The 16,409-nt window shown below is 47.8% G+C and overlaps 1 protein-coding gene across 3 annotated transcripts in view; it reads right to left on the reverse strand.

Annotated features, from left to right (window-relative positions):
- The window catches only part of ABHD6 (abhydrolase domain containing 6, acylglycerol lipase), a 47,164-nt gene extending 32,047 nt beyond the window's left edge, over nt 1–15,117 (reverse strand). The window contains exons 1-3 of one of the 3 annotated variants that reach the window (XM_084795428.1): nt 14,978–15,117; nt 14,657–14,760; nt 692–831 (exon numbers count right to left, since the gene is read on the reverse strand). The gene's annotated coding sequence lies outside the window, so the exon portion shown is untranslated. Of the gene's footprint in view, nt 1–691; nt 832–4,681; nt 4,839–14,656; nt 14,917–14,977 lie in introns of those variants that run through there. The other 2 variants (XM_084795427.1, XM_084795429.1) reach the window with 2 other exon arrangements.
- Nucleotides 15,118–16,409: the final 1,292 nt, after the last annotated feature.

Raw genomic sequence — 16,409 nt, forward strand, 5'->3', positions numbered from 1 at the left:
ACACATGAGGAACTGTATGAAAGGGTAGCAGCATTGGGGGGCTGAGGACCAGTGGTCTGGATGAAGGACAAAGGGTTGTTCCCACCTCCGTCATATCCTTTACCTACAGAGGACTTCCAGTTTCCTATGGGAGATGGCTCCCTACCCTCTTGGCGTTAACTAACAGACGTTCCTTGGGCCTAGGGGTAGGCTAGAGACAGAAGAACCGGCACCTTGGGAACAAGGAGCTACCAATGACCAACAATCAGAAAACCACATAAAGGTATTGCCTGGAACTTTCCAGGTTATGGGCCCATACAAAGTATAGTGCCTGGTGACTTAGAAATAGAACATTAAGTCAGGCTTCAGAGGCACGAGGGTTTGGAGAACACCAACACTCACTAAGAAACTTATCTCTGCTGGTCAAGTCCTGTCGAGGCCAGAGAGCAGCTCTGAGGATGGTAGGTTAAACAGATCTCTGCTCCTGGGAACTCCTGCAAGCTGGTCAGTGTGTATGTGTGTGTGTAGCGGGGGGGGGGGGGGGGGGGACACGGGACACGACTGAGGGAGAGAGAGAGAGGGAGGGAGGGAGGGGGAAGGAGGGAGGGGGAGAGACGGAAGGAGGGAGAGAGGGAGGGAAAGAAGGAGAGAGAGCGAGCTGTGAGGCAGGGGCATGCCACAACACATATGTGGAGATCAGAGAACAACTTACAGAAGTCAGCTCTCTCCTTCCTTCCACTGTGTGTGCGTCCAGCGGCTCAAATTCAGGTAATCAGGTGTGGCGGTTATACCTTTACCCGCAGTTGAACCATTCATTGGCTCTTTGGCTCTTAATGAGACTTTTAAATTATTCTAGGGGAAAGAAAATTATTCTAGGTACATATCTTAATTATAAGAATAAACTGAAGTAAAAAGAGACTAATCTAAGGGAAACCACTAGAGGCAGGGCTGTAGCTTGGCAGTAAGTAATGTGCTGGTTTAGCATGCATTAAATCATGAGGTTTGATCCTCTGTGCTGCAAGAAAACAAAGGAAAATGCTAAGTGGGTGGTGTGTGGCTCTGGGAATGTGGTACGTGAGCTGCAGCCTGCAAGGACACAGTCAGTCACAGGATGGGGGGTGGGGGGTGGGGCACCGGATCTAGGGGCATTCCAACCAGCCACTCTTCAGGGTGAAATACAAGAGTAAACAGAAGACAGAAACACGTGTACCGACTCCTGCCTTCTAGGCACACCCCGACCTGTCCCACGGGTCCCAGGATATTTATAGCTACAGCTCACACATTTGTAGTAACAGTGTCATCACAGTACCAAAAGGTTGGGCACCCTGACATTCACCTACAGTCTGTCAAATCTGACAAACTAAAGTCTTGGTCTGTCCAAAATAATAATGTCTTTTACAACGAAGTAACTGAGGCCGCCACCGCCAGCACAGCTAAAGATCTCAGAACAGGGTTCGTGCACTGATAACTTCCCTGTGCCAGCCCTGCAGCATCACCTGAGCCCTAACTGGACCCTGAAGGTCTCCCTACTTTATGTCTCTGCCTCCTCCATGCAGTGCTTTCTAGAACATGCATGCACTGGGCATCAGTTGTGCATGAAACTCACACATCAGTGACTTCTGACACCCAGCACACTTCTGTTCCTCTGCTCCGGCACATGCTAATACAGTAGCAACCTTGACAAGCTACCAATCTTATCCGTTCCTTATTCCTCATGCTATGTTTTAAAAAACTATTCAGGGCTGCTAAATTTGTTCAGTTTTTTAGTATAAAAATTCTCCCCATGAAATTTACCACTAGAAAAAATACTTTTATTGCTATGCTGGGCATGGTGGTACACACCTTTTAATGCCAGCACTTGGGAGGCAGAGGCAAGCAGTTATCTGTAAGTTCAAGGCCAGCCTGGTCTACAGAGTGAGTTCCAGGACAGCCAGAAGTACACAGAGAAACATTGTCTCAAAAAGCAGGGGGCAGGGAGAGAAAAACAGTTATTTTTATTTTGCGTGTACAGGTATTTTTGACTACATGTGTGCCATGTGGATGCTGTACTCACTGAGGCCAGAGAGGCGGGTGGATCTCCAGGAACCGGAGCTCTACATGGTTGTAAACCACCACATGGGTGCTGGGAACCGAACCCTGGTCTTTTGCAAGAACAATATGTGTTCCTAAGTGCTGAGCCATCTCTCTAGTTCTTAAAAAAAATACTGGTTTTAGTAGACCTCACTACACAGGCCTGTAATCCCAGCTTCTTGGGAGGCAAGGCCAGAGGATCATTAGTTGAAGGCCCTCCTGGGCTAAGTAGCCAGTTCCAGGCCAGCCTCAGCAATTTAGCAAGCTCTTCTCTCAGAATAAATTTGGTGGGTTTTGTTTTGTTAGAGCCAGGGACATGGTTTAGTGTTAGAATAGGTTCAATTCCCACTGTGAGTACAGTGGTATAGTTAAAGCACTAAAGAAGTATAGGAAAAGAAAAACACTATGTTCTTGAAGTCTGAGTGCCAATGACCCCACCCCCCACCCCACCCCAGCCCCACCCCACCTACTGCCAATAGTGTTGCATGTCCACAGACTTCTGAACTAGTTCCTGGAAAGAGAAACTGACTCTTCAAAACTATACCTAAAGAGCAACAGCTAAAACATCGCTGAGTGGCTCTCCTCTGCCTTCTCTGTGGCGATCTTGTCTCCTCCTGGCCTCTGGCTGAGCTCAATCCTACTGTGTAATTTGTAGTTCTAACAGTCTAGTTGTTGAAGTAAGCCATGGCTGAGCATGCCTGGCTGGGGCACCTCAACACTCTCCTGAATTTCTCCCTGGATAACCCCAGAGGCTTTCTACTATCCCCTGGTAACTCCCATAATGCTCTCCTGACTCTTCCCTCCTGTCCATTCTCCACTACTCTCCCCTACAGGAAATTATAACTATCAACACACTTGACAGGATTTCCTTCGAGATTTTCCTCATGCCTGCTTGGCCACACCATGGTCATGCCTCAGATATAGCACTTCCTGGTTCTCCTGACTCACCAACTTCTGCTGACACCATCCTCTTAGCCTCCTAAGTGCCAATGTCCCTTCCGTTCCTCTTACTTGTTCAACATAGCAGGTACATCCCGGTGAAAAGACACTAATATCCAGGTCAACTCATCTGAGTCTATGGAAAACTGCCATGCAAGTTTTAATAACGTCTGGGGACATAGTTCCGTGACAGAATTTGCCTCGCATGTATAAATTCTTAGGTTTAATGGTCAGTGCCATAAGTTTAAATAATTTACTAAAATCTAAAGTTTACTTCTCAATTACAATAACTGCCTTTCAAGCACTCAATAGCCATGTGTAGATATAAATTCCCATACAGGACCACACAGCATTGGGAGTCACAGGTATACATGGACACACAGCTTTGGGAGCCACACCCATACACAGACATACCACTTTGGGAGTCACAAACATACAGTGACACACATCTTTGGGAGTCACACCCACACAGGGACCCACATCTTTGGGAGTCACACCCACACAGGGACATACAGTATTGAGTCACACCCACACAGGGACACACATCTTTGGAAGTCACACCCATACAGGGACCCACATCTTTGGGAGGCACACCCACACAGGGATACACTGTTTTGGGAGTCACAAACATACAAGGACACACAGCTTTGGGAGGCACACCCATACAGGGACACACAGCTTTGGGAGGCACACTGGGAAGGCCCTAGGCAAGCAGTTGATTAGACCAGCTTGGTTCAGTATTTAGTGGGAATACTGAGTAGGAAGAGCAATCCACGTCAGACATAGACCTTTCCATCACTCCGACTTGCTCCTCGGGCTGTACACTGGCTCCGGCCCTTGTTTCTCCTGGCTCCCTTTCTGTAAATGCTATACCAACACATCAAGCGCTCTTCCAACACCAACTCCTGGAGGACTCACTCATCTCAGTTCATGGTAAGGATTGGGCTGTGCTGGTCCAATAGCCACCAGTTGCAACAAGAGCCACTCCATATGGTCCCAACTCAACTTTCCAAAGCTGACTCATCCCACATCCGCTTACATTTCAACACACCAGCTTCCTGCCCCGTGCCTGCCCACGTAGCCTCCTGCTCTGTCCTTTGCTGGTCCTGCTCTCCTAGCTAACCAATTAACTCCTCTCTGCATCTAGGGCTGGTTCCAATGACACATTCCCCAGTAGAACACTGTCATTCCCCTGTGGCCTTGCCTTCTAGACACCCTTTATGTCAGAGCCCTGCGCCTGCACAGGTCTTTGGAAACTATAGGCGCTTTTGGACTATATACTGGAGTTTTGAAGACCCTTCCCCACAGGGACTTAGTCCCATCCCACCACACATACTGAGAGGTGGCCTGCACAGGTTGGACAGGAACTCAGGCCCATCCTGAGGAAGGCCATTCCTGTTTTAGATAATCTAATATATTAAAAACCTCATACTGAGCCAGGCGTGGCCTTTAATCCCAGCATTTGGGGAGGCAGAAGCAGGTGGATCGATGTGAGTTCGAGGCCAGCTTGGTCTACAGAGTGAGTCCAGGACAGCCAAGGCTACACAGAGAAACCCTGTCTCGAAAAACCAAAACCAAAAGCAACAAAAAACAAAGCAAAACAAAGTGAGTTCAGGGCAGGCAAACCCTGTCTCAAAAAAAAAAAACCAAAATAAATAAATAAATAAATAAATAAATAACAACTCATACTTACTTTTCAAGGAGCAACTCTTTCCTAATATTACTGAGCTGAAGAGGAGATTCTATGGTCACAAGAAGTTAAATGACAAAGCATTAGACCAACGAAAGGAATGTGGCCAGATGTCTAGGCAGCCAGCCAGATCGGCCTGAGGTGGAACACACGGTCTCTCTCAGCACACGGAAAATGAGCACATCCTGTGGCTTTATAGTCCTCCTCTATCTCTGGCCACCCCCCCAACTAGGGCAGGGCACCTAGATAAACTAGTCAGGCCCTGGGAGGGCTGTAAGGGTGATAGGTCAAGCCTAGAAAGTCACCACAGCACATGAAAAGTCACACAGAAGGAAACAAGCATGCTTGGAGCACAAAACAAAGAACCTCAAATAAAGATCTAGAGTTCTGCTTCGTCATTTGGATCAGGCCTTACCTAAATGCTACATTCTAGAAGGAATGCAAAAAAAAGAGACATAAGGAGTGGGTGAAGGAGGGCAGTCCTGCTACAGCAGTGGCCAGCAAACAAGGCTAAATTACAGAGCTAGAGGAATACAATGGGGCTGGGCTTCACAGCCAAGTGTGAAGAGATGGGAAGGAAAAGTTAGGACCCAGGACCCAGGACCCAGAACAAGTAGAAGACTGAGTAAGTGACCTGATAGCTCCCCAGGAAGGAACTAGAAACAGCCCTGAAACCCATGAAAACATGCCAGTCTCATTTACAGTAAGACACAGGTAATCTAAGCTCTCACTTAGTAAAAACCCATTGTAGACTGTATGGTGAGGCTGTGTAGACACAGATGGTCTCTCATATCCTGTACCAGTTTATACAATCACCATCAAACCCCATGGGACAGCAATTTGTCAAAACCAGTGGCGATGTAAAATGTGCCTTCCTTTGACCTAACAATTTCCTTGTCTTTTTCTTTTTTAAACTCACTCTTATGATCTATCTATCTATCTATCTATCTATCTATCTATCTATCTATCTAAATCTTGATAAAAGCTTATTTATTGTAACATACTATAATGCAAGACTGGAAGCAAGACTGCCCACTTACATGGGATCTGGTAAACAAATGCTGGCATAGCTTTTTTAAAAAGATTATATGGAGCCATTACATACAAATTTAAATTATTGGACATTAAAGTAATGGGGAATATGACCAGGCATGGTGGTGCATGGCTTTAATCCCAGTGCTCGGGGAAGCAGAGGTAGGTGGATCTCTGTAGGTTAGAAGCCAGCCTGGTCTATACAACGATTTCCAAGCCAGCAGTGATACTTAGTGAGATTCTCCCCCCCCTCCCTCTTACATTTATTTGTGGCTGGAGAGATGTTCAGTGCTTACGAGCAGTGACTGCTTTGCAGAGGACCTGGGTTCAGTTCCCAGCACCCACATAAGTGCTCAAACTGTAACTCAAGTTCTACCAGATCTGATAATCTTCTGTTGTCCTTCCTAGACACACGGTTCACATACATACACGCAGGCAAAACTCACAAGACACACACATTAAGGAAGCAAGCTGGGCGTGGTGGCGCATGCTTTTAATCCCAGCACTTGGGAGGCAGAGGCAGGCAGGTCTCTGAGTTCGAGGCCAGCCTGGTTTACAAAGTGAGTCCAGGATAGCCAGGGCTACACAGAGAAACCTTGTCTTGAAAAAACAAAAAATAAAAAATAAAAAATAAAGAAAGAAAGAAAGAAAATAAAAAAGAAACAGTCTCGTTTGTCCCAATGAATAATAAACAATAAGGTACATAGTCAATTTAAAAGAAAGAACGAGGTCTGGGGAGATGGCTCAGAGGTTAAGAGCACTCACTGTCTGCTCTTCCAAAGGTTCTGAATTCAATTCCCAAGCAACCACATGGTGGCTCACAACCATCTATAATGAAATCTGGTGCCCTCTCCTGGCAAGCAGGCCAGGACACTGTATATACATAATAAATAAATAAATAATTAAGAAAAGAAAAAGAAAGAAAGGAAGGAAGAAGGAAAGGAAGAAAGAAAAGACAGTAGAGGAGCCAGGCATGGTGTAAACATCTATAGTTCAATCACTCAGAAAACTGAAGCAGTAGGGATTAGAAGCTCAAGGCTAGCCTGAGCTGTACAGCAGGACTCAGTCTAAAACAAACAAACAAACAAACAAACAAACAAGCAAGCAAAACCAAAACAGACCGGGGGCGGGGGCAGGGAGGACTTCTGCACCGAAAAAAGGATGAGAGAGGAAACACTATGACACACAGAACTTGAAGGCTTACATTAAGACACTACTCAGAGTCGGGGGTGGGGGGTGAGGTCCTAACCTATGCGACAGCGCAGAGGTACTGCACGCCAGCAAGAATGCCAGCCTTTGAGGTTCAGGGTCCAGCACTCTAAGACAGACACTGAAAAACACTTTCTACCCTGCTGTAGCTTCCTGTCCCCTAATGGTTCGGAGAAGAGCTGATGAGAAAGCTCATGAAACACCAGCAACCCATTTCCCTGGAGATTCTTACCCAGGAACCAGTCAACACTCAGCTCCTCCCCAATTCTGCCACCCAAGTGACACTGTGGACAAGATAGCTCAGCATGCTGGTCTGGGCCCCATGGGCAGAGGACCACAGAGAACCAGAAAGTGTTGCCACCCAACCGTGGGGATGCAGCCAATTAGACAGACCAACCAGGAACTTAGCTAGGAGGAGACTTGCACACCAGCGGTACAGTTTTCAAAACTCTTATTGTCTAAGAAGCAAGGCCTTGGCATTTGTGAGACGCCAGACGCTTGGAGCTAAGATGTGAGCTGTGATAACCGAAGATAGCTATCTCCTTGAAATCATGTTTGAAATAAAACAACACCCTGAAACCCAAACCAGTTTCTCCATCCGTGTCAAACAGAAGCTCAAAGCCACTCGGGCAGCTCCTTAGGTGGTCCCTCAGTTCCAGGGGCTGGGGAGCACCCAGCAAGCTGCCATCATATCTGCATTTTCCACTGGACTAAAAGGGAATCAAAATTGCCCCGTGTGTGCTATGGTAGAGTCCTACGATGGAAACTGAGCACTCCCAAGATACTCTCCTGTTGCCCAAACCTGCTCTCAAAAAAAGCTGGGAGTTTAAAGAGGTTTGTCTTCAGCAACGAGGATAGGGCTTATCAACGGGATATCTGATGATAGGAACAACACCGGCTTCACACAGAATGGGGGGGGGGGGAGGCACAAAATTTGGCTGGACCCTGGTGAGCTGGTCCCCACTCTCTTTCTAGCCAAAATTCCTCCCCAGAAGAAGCTTTAGGAACACAAGAAAAGAAGCACCAAAGCTAGACCTGGAACCGCACAGCATGCAGGAAGCGGAGGCAGAAGGATCATGTTCAAGGCCGGCCTGAGCTACAAAAAGAAATCCTTGCTAACAATAAAAATAAAATAAAATAAGAAGAAGAAAAAGAAAGAAAAAAGACACAGGATAAAACCACACTCAAAATCTTATAGTTGGTGAATAGCACTGGAAAAGACTACATTTTGAATGTTTTGTTTTGTTTTGTTTTTTTAAATATACAGGTTCAGGGGCCGGTCATGGTGGCGCACACCTTTAATCCCAACGCTTGGGAGGCAGAGACAGGTGGCTTTCTGTGAATCTGAGGCCAGCCTGGTCTACAAATCGAGTCCGGAATAGGCAGGGCTCTGTTACACAAAGAAACCCTGTCTCTGGGTGGGGGTAAGAACCAAGTTCAGAAAGACAAATACCAAAGGCCACACAGTCTTCCTCACATGCAGACCCTAGCTAGCTTCTATGAGGGGATGAGTGTGGGGATATAGGTTATGAAACTACATAGGTGACTGAGAGGGAGAGAAAAGGCATTAAATAAAGACCGAGTAATAGAACACATGTGATACAAAAGTGGAAAGAGGGAAACTGGAGGCAAAAGGGTACAAGCCGAAGGGAGAGAAAGAAGAGAAGGGGAATCAATATAAACAAAGTATCTTTGAAAATGCCAAAGAGCTGGGCGCAGTGACGCACACCTGTCATCCTAGCACTCAGGAGACAGAGGCAAGTGGATCTCTGTGAGTTCGAGGCCAGCCTGGTCTACAAAGCCAGGGCTACACAAAGAAACCCTGTCTCAAAAATTAAAAAAAAAAAAAAAAAAAAAAAAACCAAAAACAAACAAACAAACCATAAAAGAAAGAAAATGCCAAACTTGTTACTTTGTATGCAAATTTAAAAAAAATATGCAGCGAACAGTCTTTCATAGTAAACGTAAGGGGGCTAGGATGCACAAAGCCCTGGGTTCCACCCCACACACCTATATAAAGTGGTCATAACGGGGCCCACCTGTAATCTAGCCAGGAAGGTAGGATATTTGAGACTCTGAATGGGCATAAGTTTACTGTGTAATTCAAATGTTGATCTCTTCCCTCCATATCTGGTTGCAAGCTTCGTTCTGATTATTTTCTGTATCAATGTTGTGTAAACACTGCTCCCCACTTGTACCCCTGATATGTCAATAAAGCAGCTTACAGCCAATCGCTGAGCAGTAGAGACACTAGTTCTGCACTTCCTGCCAAGTAGGGGGGGAGGAGTTAGAAGAGGAAGTGGGGGATTCAGCTACAGGCAGAGGTGCAGGAGAGATGAAGATTCAGCTGGAGCAAAGAAAGAACTACAAAGCAAGTAACTTGGGGATTTTGGGCAAAGATGGAGTCAGGATAACATGGAAGGTTAAGAACAAGTAAGGCTGAGTGTGGTGGCACACGCCTTTAATTCAGCACTCAGGAGGCAGAGGCAGGTCGATTTCTGAGTTTGAGGCCAGCCTGGTCTACAAAGCGAGTCCAGGACAGCCAGGGCTACACAGAGACACCCTATCTCGAAAACAAACAAACAAACAAACAAAAAACAGAATTAAGCTGGTCAAGATTGTGTTGTAAAGCTTTATATGCAAATATAAAAGGGTCTCAATTACTTGTGTGATAGCCAGGTTGAAAGAAACTAAGAGAAACACAGTTTTATAAAAATAACCTTCAACAAACACACAAACCGAGAAACAAATACTAAACAGCTGTTGTTTGATTACAACCCTGTGCTAATTCCTAGAACAAAAAGTAAAGCTCCTTAGACTGTTAATAACATGAAGGATCCACCCAATTGACATCTGGTTACCATAATGATACCAAAAGACTTTTTCTTCCTTTCCTTCTTTCTTTTTTTTCAAAAAATACAGTTTCATTTCTCAAGGGTCCCCCAATCCTCTACTTTCCCCATTTCTGTCCCTGGAAGGGGTGCTTATCCCTTATCTTTAACTGTTCACACATAAACTACCAGATCCTGCCTACTGCCTCAACACACCAGGCAGGAGGCTCTCAAACATCAGCTGCTTTGATTTCATGAAGTCCCGCCTCTCTTTTAAGAGTAGTGATTTTACAGGCCCCCATCTGTCCAACATTTACAAACAACCATGGCTTGGAAGACAACAAACCATCACTGCCCCTGGACCCCCTGCCTGGTCCCCAGGGTGGAAAACAGCAAGAGGAATGATAGAACGGAACCTAATATTGCATGTTCATGAATCCATTAATGAGGACTTTCCTGCCAGGAGAACTTCCAGCTCTCATCTCCAAACTAGACCCTTTGGGGGATTGAGATATGAGGCCCACTAATGGCGTGGACCTCTGGGAACTGTCTGCACTGGCTTGCTTTCTCTTCTCTATAACCCTCGCTCTACCTACAGGACACCTGTTACACACCTCATCTCCTTTACAGATCTTTCTGTAAGCTAGATCCTCAGCTAGGGTTTCCTTGGCACCCTGAGTTCACCTCACCCATTCCTCCTCCCCCAAAGCTTTGGAATGAGCCAGACCATACCTTCATAAGCACTTGAGACCCACTGTGCCTTGGCCCTTGGTGAGCACTTGGTAAATCCCAAATAGTAGGGCTAGAAAGTCGAAAGAAAGCCAACTCCTAGAGTGAGAAGAAAGAAGCCCCTGCAGTCAACATACAGTCTCTCATGGAGGAGTTACCAGTCCATAGGGTTGCCTCGCCAGCGTCCACCCCGTTCCTATGGCTACCAACACAATGAACATTCCTGTCAGAACAGCTAGCTAGCGTGGGGCAGCTGAGACCCACAAGGTCACACTGCTTTTTTTTTTTTCCCCCTCCGCTCCTTGGTTCACAGGGGCCTCCAGCGCCAGGCTACTAGGAGCTTGGTGCCTGCTCATCTCTCAGGAGTCATTTTCTTCTCATCAACTACCCAGCATCACTTTCCCAGACAAGTCTACAAGTCTTGGGCACATTGTTGTTCGTTGGTTGGCCTGCCTTCTCGATTGGGTGAGAAGGTGTCCGGGCAACCCACAGAGTTCCTGGGCAACTCTGAGGCCTGGGAAGGAACCCTGGATCCAAGGTGGGGCAGTGCCCTGAGGGAAGGGTATCTGAGTTACGGCACCAAATGTCATTGTTTGGTTGTCCTTCCTGGGACACAGAAGCCCAGGAACCACACAGCTCTGAGGGAAGTTATCCTAGGACACGGAAACCCAGGAAGCACACCGCTCTGGGGTGGGACAGTGTCCCCGCGACCCAAAGACACAGGAGCCCAGGAACCGCACGGCTCTGAGCAGAGGCCTCCTCTGCAGAGATGTTACAGCTTCAAGGCAAAGGTTACTCCAACCCTTGAGGAGCTGAGGAGCCTAGAAGCCTGTGCTCTGCTCCTCTTCCGGCATCTTCTCTTCTTCCAATGAGTCACACCAGGCCGTAAATCTCTGGGGTTTGTTTGTTTATTTGTTTTTGGTTTTGTTTTTGTTGTTTTTTCAAGACAGGGTTTCTCTGTGTAGCCTTGGCTGTCCTGGACTCGCTTTGTAGACCAGGCTGACTTCAAATTCACAGTGATCCACCTGCCTCTGCCTCCCGAGTGCTGGGATTAAAGGCATGTGCCACCATGCCCGGCCAGGCAGTAAATCTCTTAAAAGAGATTTATTGGAGGGACAAATCCAGGAGTGACTGACTGCCTCTGCTCCTAAGAGAAGACAGCAGGGAACTGGGCAGACCCAGCCTTTTTATAGGATTTCTTAGGAGGTAGAGCTTTCTAGGGCCGGGATTTCTTGAGTGAGGATTGGTGGGCTTTCCTGTTCACGAACTGGTTTGTTCTCCTGCTCAGGGATTAGTGGGGGTTTTTTTTGTTTGTTTGGTTTTTTTTGAGACAGGGTTTCTTTGTGTAGACTTGACTGCCTTGGACTTACTTTGTAGACCAGGCTGGCCTCTAACTCACAGCGATCTGCCTGCCTCTGCCTCCCAAGTGCTGAATTGGTGGGGTTTTGTCCAGACTTTTCACCTAAAATTAGCATATAATCTGGGATGAGTCCTACTGGGGACTGGTATGACAATTAACAGCGGTCTGGGAGAAGAGCTGGGCTGCTGGAGATTTCTCAGGCACAGGTCTGGCCACTTCTTTCCTTGAGTGGTTATGAAGTTTATGACATTTACCAGGAATGCACAGCAGGGAAGTCTTTCCCGGCAGCATGAATAGCCCAGAGACTGAAGTGGTGCTGCCACCCTCATGCACAGCTCCTTTGGTAGTGTAGCCAAGGATGACCTTGAACTGCGCATCCTCCTGCTTTTACCACAGTGCTGGGATCACAGGCATGCGTCTCCATGACTGCATGTGGTGGTGGGGATGGAGTGCAGGGCTTCATGCACGTTAAGCAAACACTGTGGCAACCGAACCCCATCTCCTGCCCAGAGGGCTAGCCACCCAAGGACTCAGGTACTCAGGAACTTACAAAAGCTAGGCAAGAACTTTACCACCGATCCACAGCAGAGCCCTTCTCACCCGTGCCTCTAAGTTTACACAGAATGTACCGTAACATTGTTTTTTTCCTGCCAACTCCCAAGGCAGAGGAAAAAGCCAGTGGTGCAGCCAAAACAAGTGGAAGATGTCTCACACTTCCTCATGATGACACACCTCTGTGCGCTCTGTCCCTTGGCCTGTAGACAATTTAGCAGAGAGCTTACTCCCACTAACAGGCGGCTTTCTTGAGGTCTCACTGGGTTATAGTGTTATCCCTTGGACCATCACACACAGGCCTGCCTCACACAGCTATTGCCCCCACCTTTGAAACATAAAGAACTGAGCTTCAAATTTAATTTTTAAACAATTTTTTTGTTTGTTTGGTTTTGGTTTTGGAGACAGGGTTTCTCTGTGTAACAGAGCCCTGGCTGTCCTGGACTCACCTTGTGAAAGCAGGCTGGCCTCAAACTCACAGAGATTTGCCTGTCTCTGCCTCCCGAGTGACCTTTTAAAAGAAAATTTGGCTCAAAATACAAGCCTCCTGCACACACAGCTACTTGATCTGCGCCCCCCCCCCCAGGAGCATATGGCCCCTCCCCCACAGGTCTGTGGACTAGGGAGCAGTAAATCATGCACCAGCTAGCATTTCACAATCTGCATCTCTAAGGTGATCAGAAAGCCCCAGGCGGTCTAAGCTGGGGTGATAAAAGCCAGCTCTTACTGCCAAAGTGGTTAGGCCAGCATCCTGACTCCACCAAAGGGAGAGGGAGTTGGGACACGCTAAGGTAACGACAGCTGAAAGGAGGCAGGTTTGGTATTAGTGGCAGGAGAGAAACCTTAGGGGAAGTACAGAAGTCTGGTCATGATAGGGGAGGTGACACAGGGCTAGGTCATTTGAGAGTGTTAGATGGCCAAACATTAGCTTTGAGGCTTCACCTCTGGTCTCCCTGGCAACACATCATTTCTTTCTTTCTTTCTCTTTTGTTTTGTTTTGTTTTGTTTAAGAAAAGGAAGCACCAGCCAGGCATGGTGGCACACGCCTTTAATCCCAGCACTTGGGAGGCGGAGGCAGAGGCAGGCGGATCGCTGTGAGTTCAAGGCCAGCCTGGTCTACAAAGCGAGTCCAGGACAGCCAAGGCTACACAGAGAGACCCTGTCTCAAAAAACCAAAAAAAGAAAAGAAAAGGAAGCACCACAGTAGCCCTTCCTCCTTAAACGTTTCAAGTGCCATATGCAAGGGAGCCAACTAGAGCCTGATGGTTATTGTTGAGACCCAGAAAAAGAAAGTGTTTTCTCCTGGCAAATAAAACATGGTCTTTAAGAGTTGAGCCAACTGTGTCTGTCAGTCACCTAGGCAGGAGACCACCTCTTAGGAAGGGTGATATGCCTGAAGGCTGTTAAGGTAATGGTAAGTAGGAATACTTATCACCTTAGTGAGATACATACACACAGACCCCAGTAGTCCCTGCCTGGAGGCAGCTGTTTACATATCTTCACTGCTAAACCTGCCCACTTCCCAGCCCTCTTCAAAAAGCTAACTTCCCCCTTCCCCTTCCCACCTCTTCTTCAGATCCTGAGCATGCTCGCCCTGACATTCGGAGCCCCTTCCACACATATGCTTGCAGACTTTTCATTGCCAAGCCTGTTTTGATCCTACCTCAAAGGTCACGAATCTCTTCCTCTCCATCTCCCTCCTTTCAGCAGCTACAGAGATTTACAGCTTGCCTGCCCAGTAGTTTTCTCCCAAACTCCGAAAACAAGGTCCTCGAGCTGCGATTCCCCGGGACCAGGAGAGGGAGTTGTAGCCCACCTCCAGGGCGGTGTAGGCAGCATGGATGGGGGTGGGGGGTACAGGACTAAATCCACCCTGACACTAGGAGGAAAGGCGCCGCGGCTGGTTCAAACGCGGAGAATCCGGAGGAGGAAGAGAGATAGGATGCAGATTCCAGAGTCGTCCTCACTCTATCCCTGAGCTTACGGAAGCTGGCAGTCGGCCAGCCAGTGGGGAGACCCGGCTTGGGGACGTCTCAGGCCTCCCCGTCCCGCCCCCTGCCCACCACCACCTTAAGAGAGAGCGGGAAAATGGAATAGGAAGAGAGGTTTGTATCTCGACTCATCGGCATTCACCCTTGTGATGCTGGGGTGAAGGGACTGGCCTCGGACAGTGGGGACAAGTGGCCAGTCTCTGGGAGGCTGCAATCCCTATCCTAAGAGCGTAGCCACCGTCACCTTCTCTCCCACCTCGCTGACCTTACCTACCTTAGAGAGGCCAGGGGTCCTGCAGCCAGCCGTAGAGCAGCCCTCCGCTCCCAGGTCCTTGCACCTGCGCACTCAGCTCTCCGGCGATAAGCTTGGCTTGATTCCTTAAAGGGACAACACTCTCGCTCGCTTCCTCCGACAGAAAAACCAGCCCAGCCCGTTTGTGTCTTCAGCAGGCGGATTCTGTTGGGGGGACGCTGAGCTGCTTCCCCATAAACTAATCAGCATCTCCAGCTCAAAAATTTAAACCCGGAAGTACAGTCAGTATCCCTCCCCCAACAGCCTAACTCCAACAACTGTGAACCTAATGCGAGCACCTACTGGGTTTTCAGAAGCCAAACGGAATCATCCTTCCTACAGAGTGCTCTGGGCAGGACGCATTAGGCATCAGGCATTGCCACTTTGCCAGGCGAGCCATAGCTCATGGGGCACTGTTTCATTTACTGAGCATCTACTGTGTGCCTGGCGCTACAAAGCCTTGTACCCATTACAAAGCTCTTGAGAAATCCAAAGCAACCCTCCCCTTGGCTACTGAACTAAAAGGGGAGGGGGGCGGGGGCTAGGGATGGGGGATGGAAAACTTCCTGAAAAGTATATTGCGGTTTCTTCTTCCTTTGTAGGACCATGCAAAGGACAGTGTGGCCTGACTGCTCTTCCTATTCCGAAGTCTCAGTTAAGTTATTTCAGGAAGCCGGGCGTGGTGGTGCACGCCTTTAATCCCAGCACTTGGGAGGCAGAGGCAGGCGGATCGCTGTGAGTTCGAGGCCAGCCTGGTCTACAAAGCGAGTCCAGGACAGCCAAGGCTACACAGAGAAACCCTGTCTCAAAAAACCAAAAAAAACCAAAAAAAACCAAAAAAAAAAAAAAAAAAAAAAAAAAAAAAAAAAAAAGAAAAGAAAGAAAGAAAAGAAAAGAAAAGAAATTTCAGGAAACCCTCTCTAAATCCCTTTATGCACGTAGTGTTTGGCAAGCTTCTCCCATCAAAACACCTACTCATTCTTTTAACATTAACATTATGTACTGGCTGCAGTGAGATGAGCAAAATGGACCCAGCCCTATAGTCACAGCACAGCTCTTCCTATCTCCCTTGTCTGCCTCCACCTCCAGACTCTGGACCACTTACATCCTCTATGTAAGGGCACCCACCCAGCATGCCCCACCAGGCTCTAGAGCAAGCAGATCTGGACTAAGCTTAGAGGGTCTTAGCTTCTAAAAATGAATTTAAAAAAAAAACCCAGAGATTCCAGGTGGAGATCTCTGAAGCCGCTGGTGCACACTCCTGTCTGCAAAGTTGTCGTCCCCCCCCCGCCCCCCCCCCATCAGGCTCCTCGAATTTATCCCAAAGTCTGCGACAAGATTTCTGTCTCAGGCTGGATCCTGCCAGTTGTTGGCCACCTCAACACTCAGGCCCCGAGGGCTGCCTCTGGCTCAGGGCAAGGAGCTGTTTTCCAAAGCTTGCATAGCAGCAAATCACCCACCAAAAGACAGATGTCTGGCTTTCTTTCTCCTTACCTAATCACATTTGAACCTTTCCAACTCACCTGCTCACCGATGACCTCACAACAGACCCTGAGAGGTGAGGCCTGAATGAACTATCTGGCTTCCCCACTGACCAGTTACTATAGGCCCTGCACTCTTAGACTGGGGAGCACTTATCAAACAGATGTGGGGGGGGAGGGGGGGTGACTTCTGGATTTAATTAATAAAGGAATGAGACCAGTGAACAAACAACATCATAGAAGGCCCAGCCTGG

This window comes from Acomys minous (assembly GCF_964271855.1).
Source record: "Acomys minous genome assembly, chromosome: 9".
Classification (NCBI taxonomy): Eukaryota; Metazoa; Chordata; class Mammalia; order Rodentia; family Muridae; genus Acomys; species Acomys minous.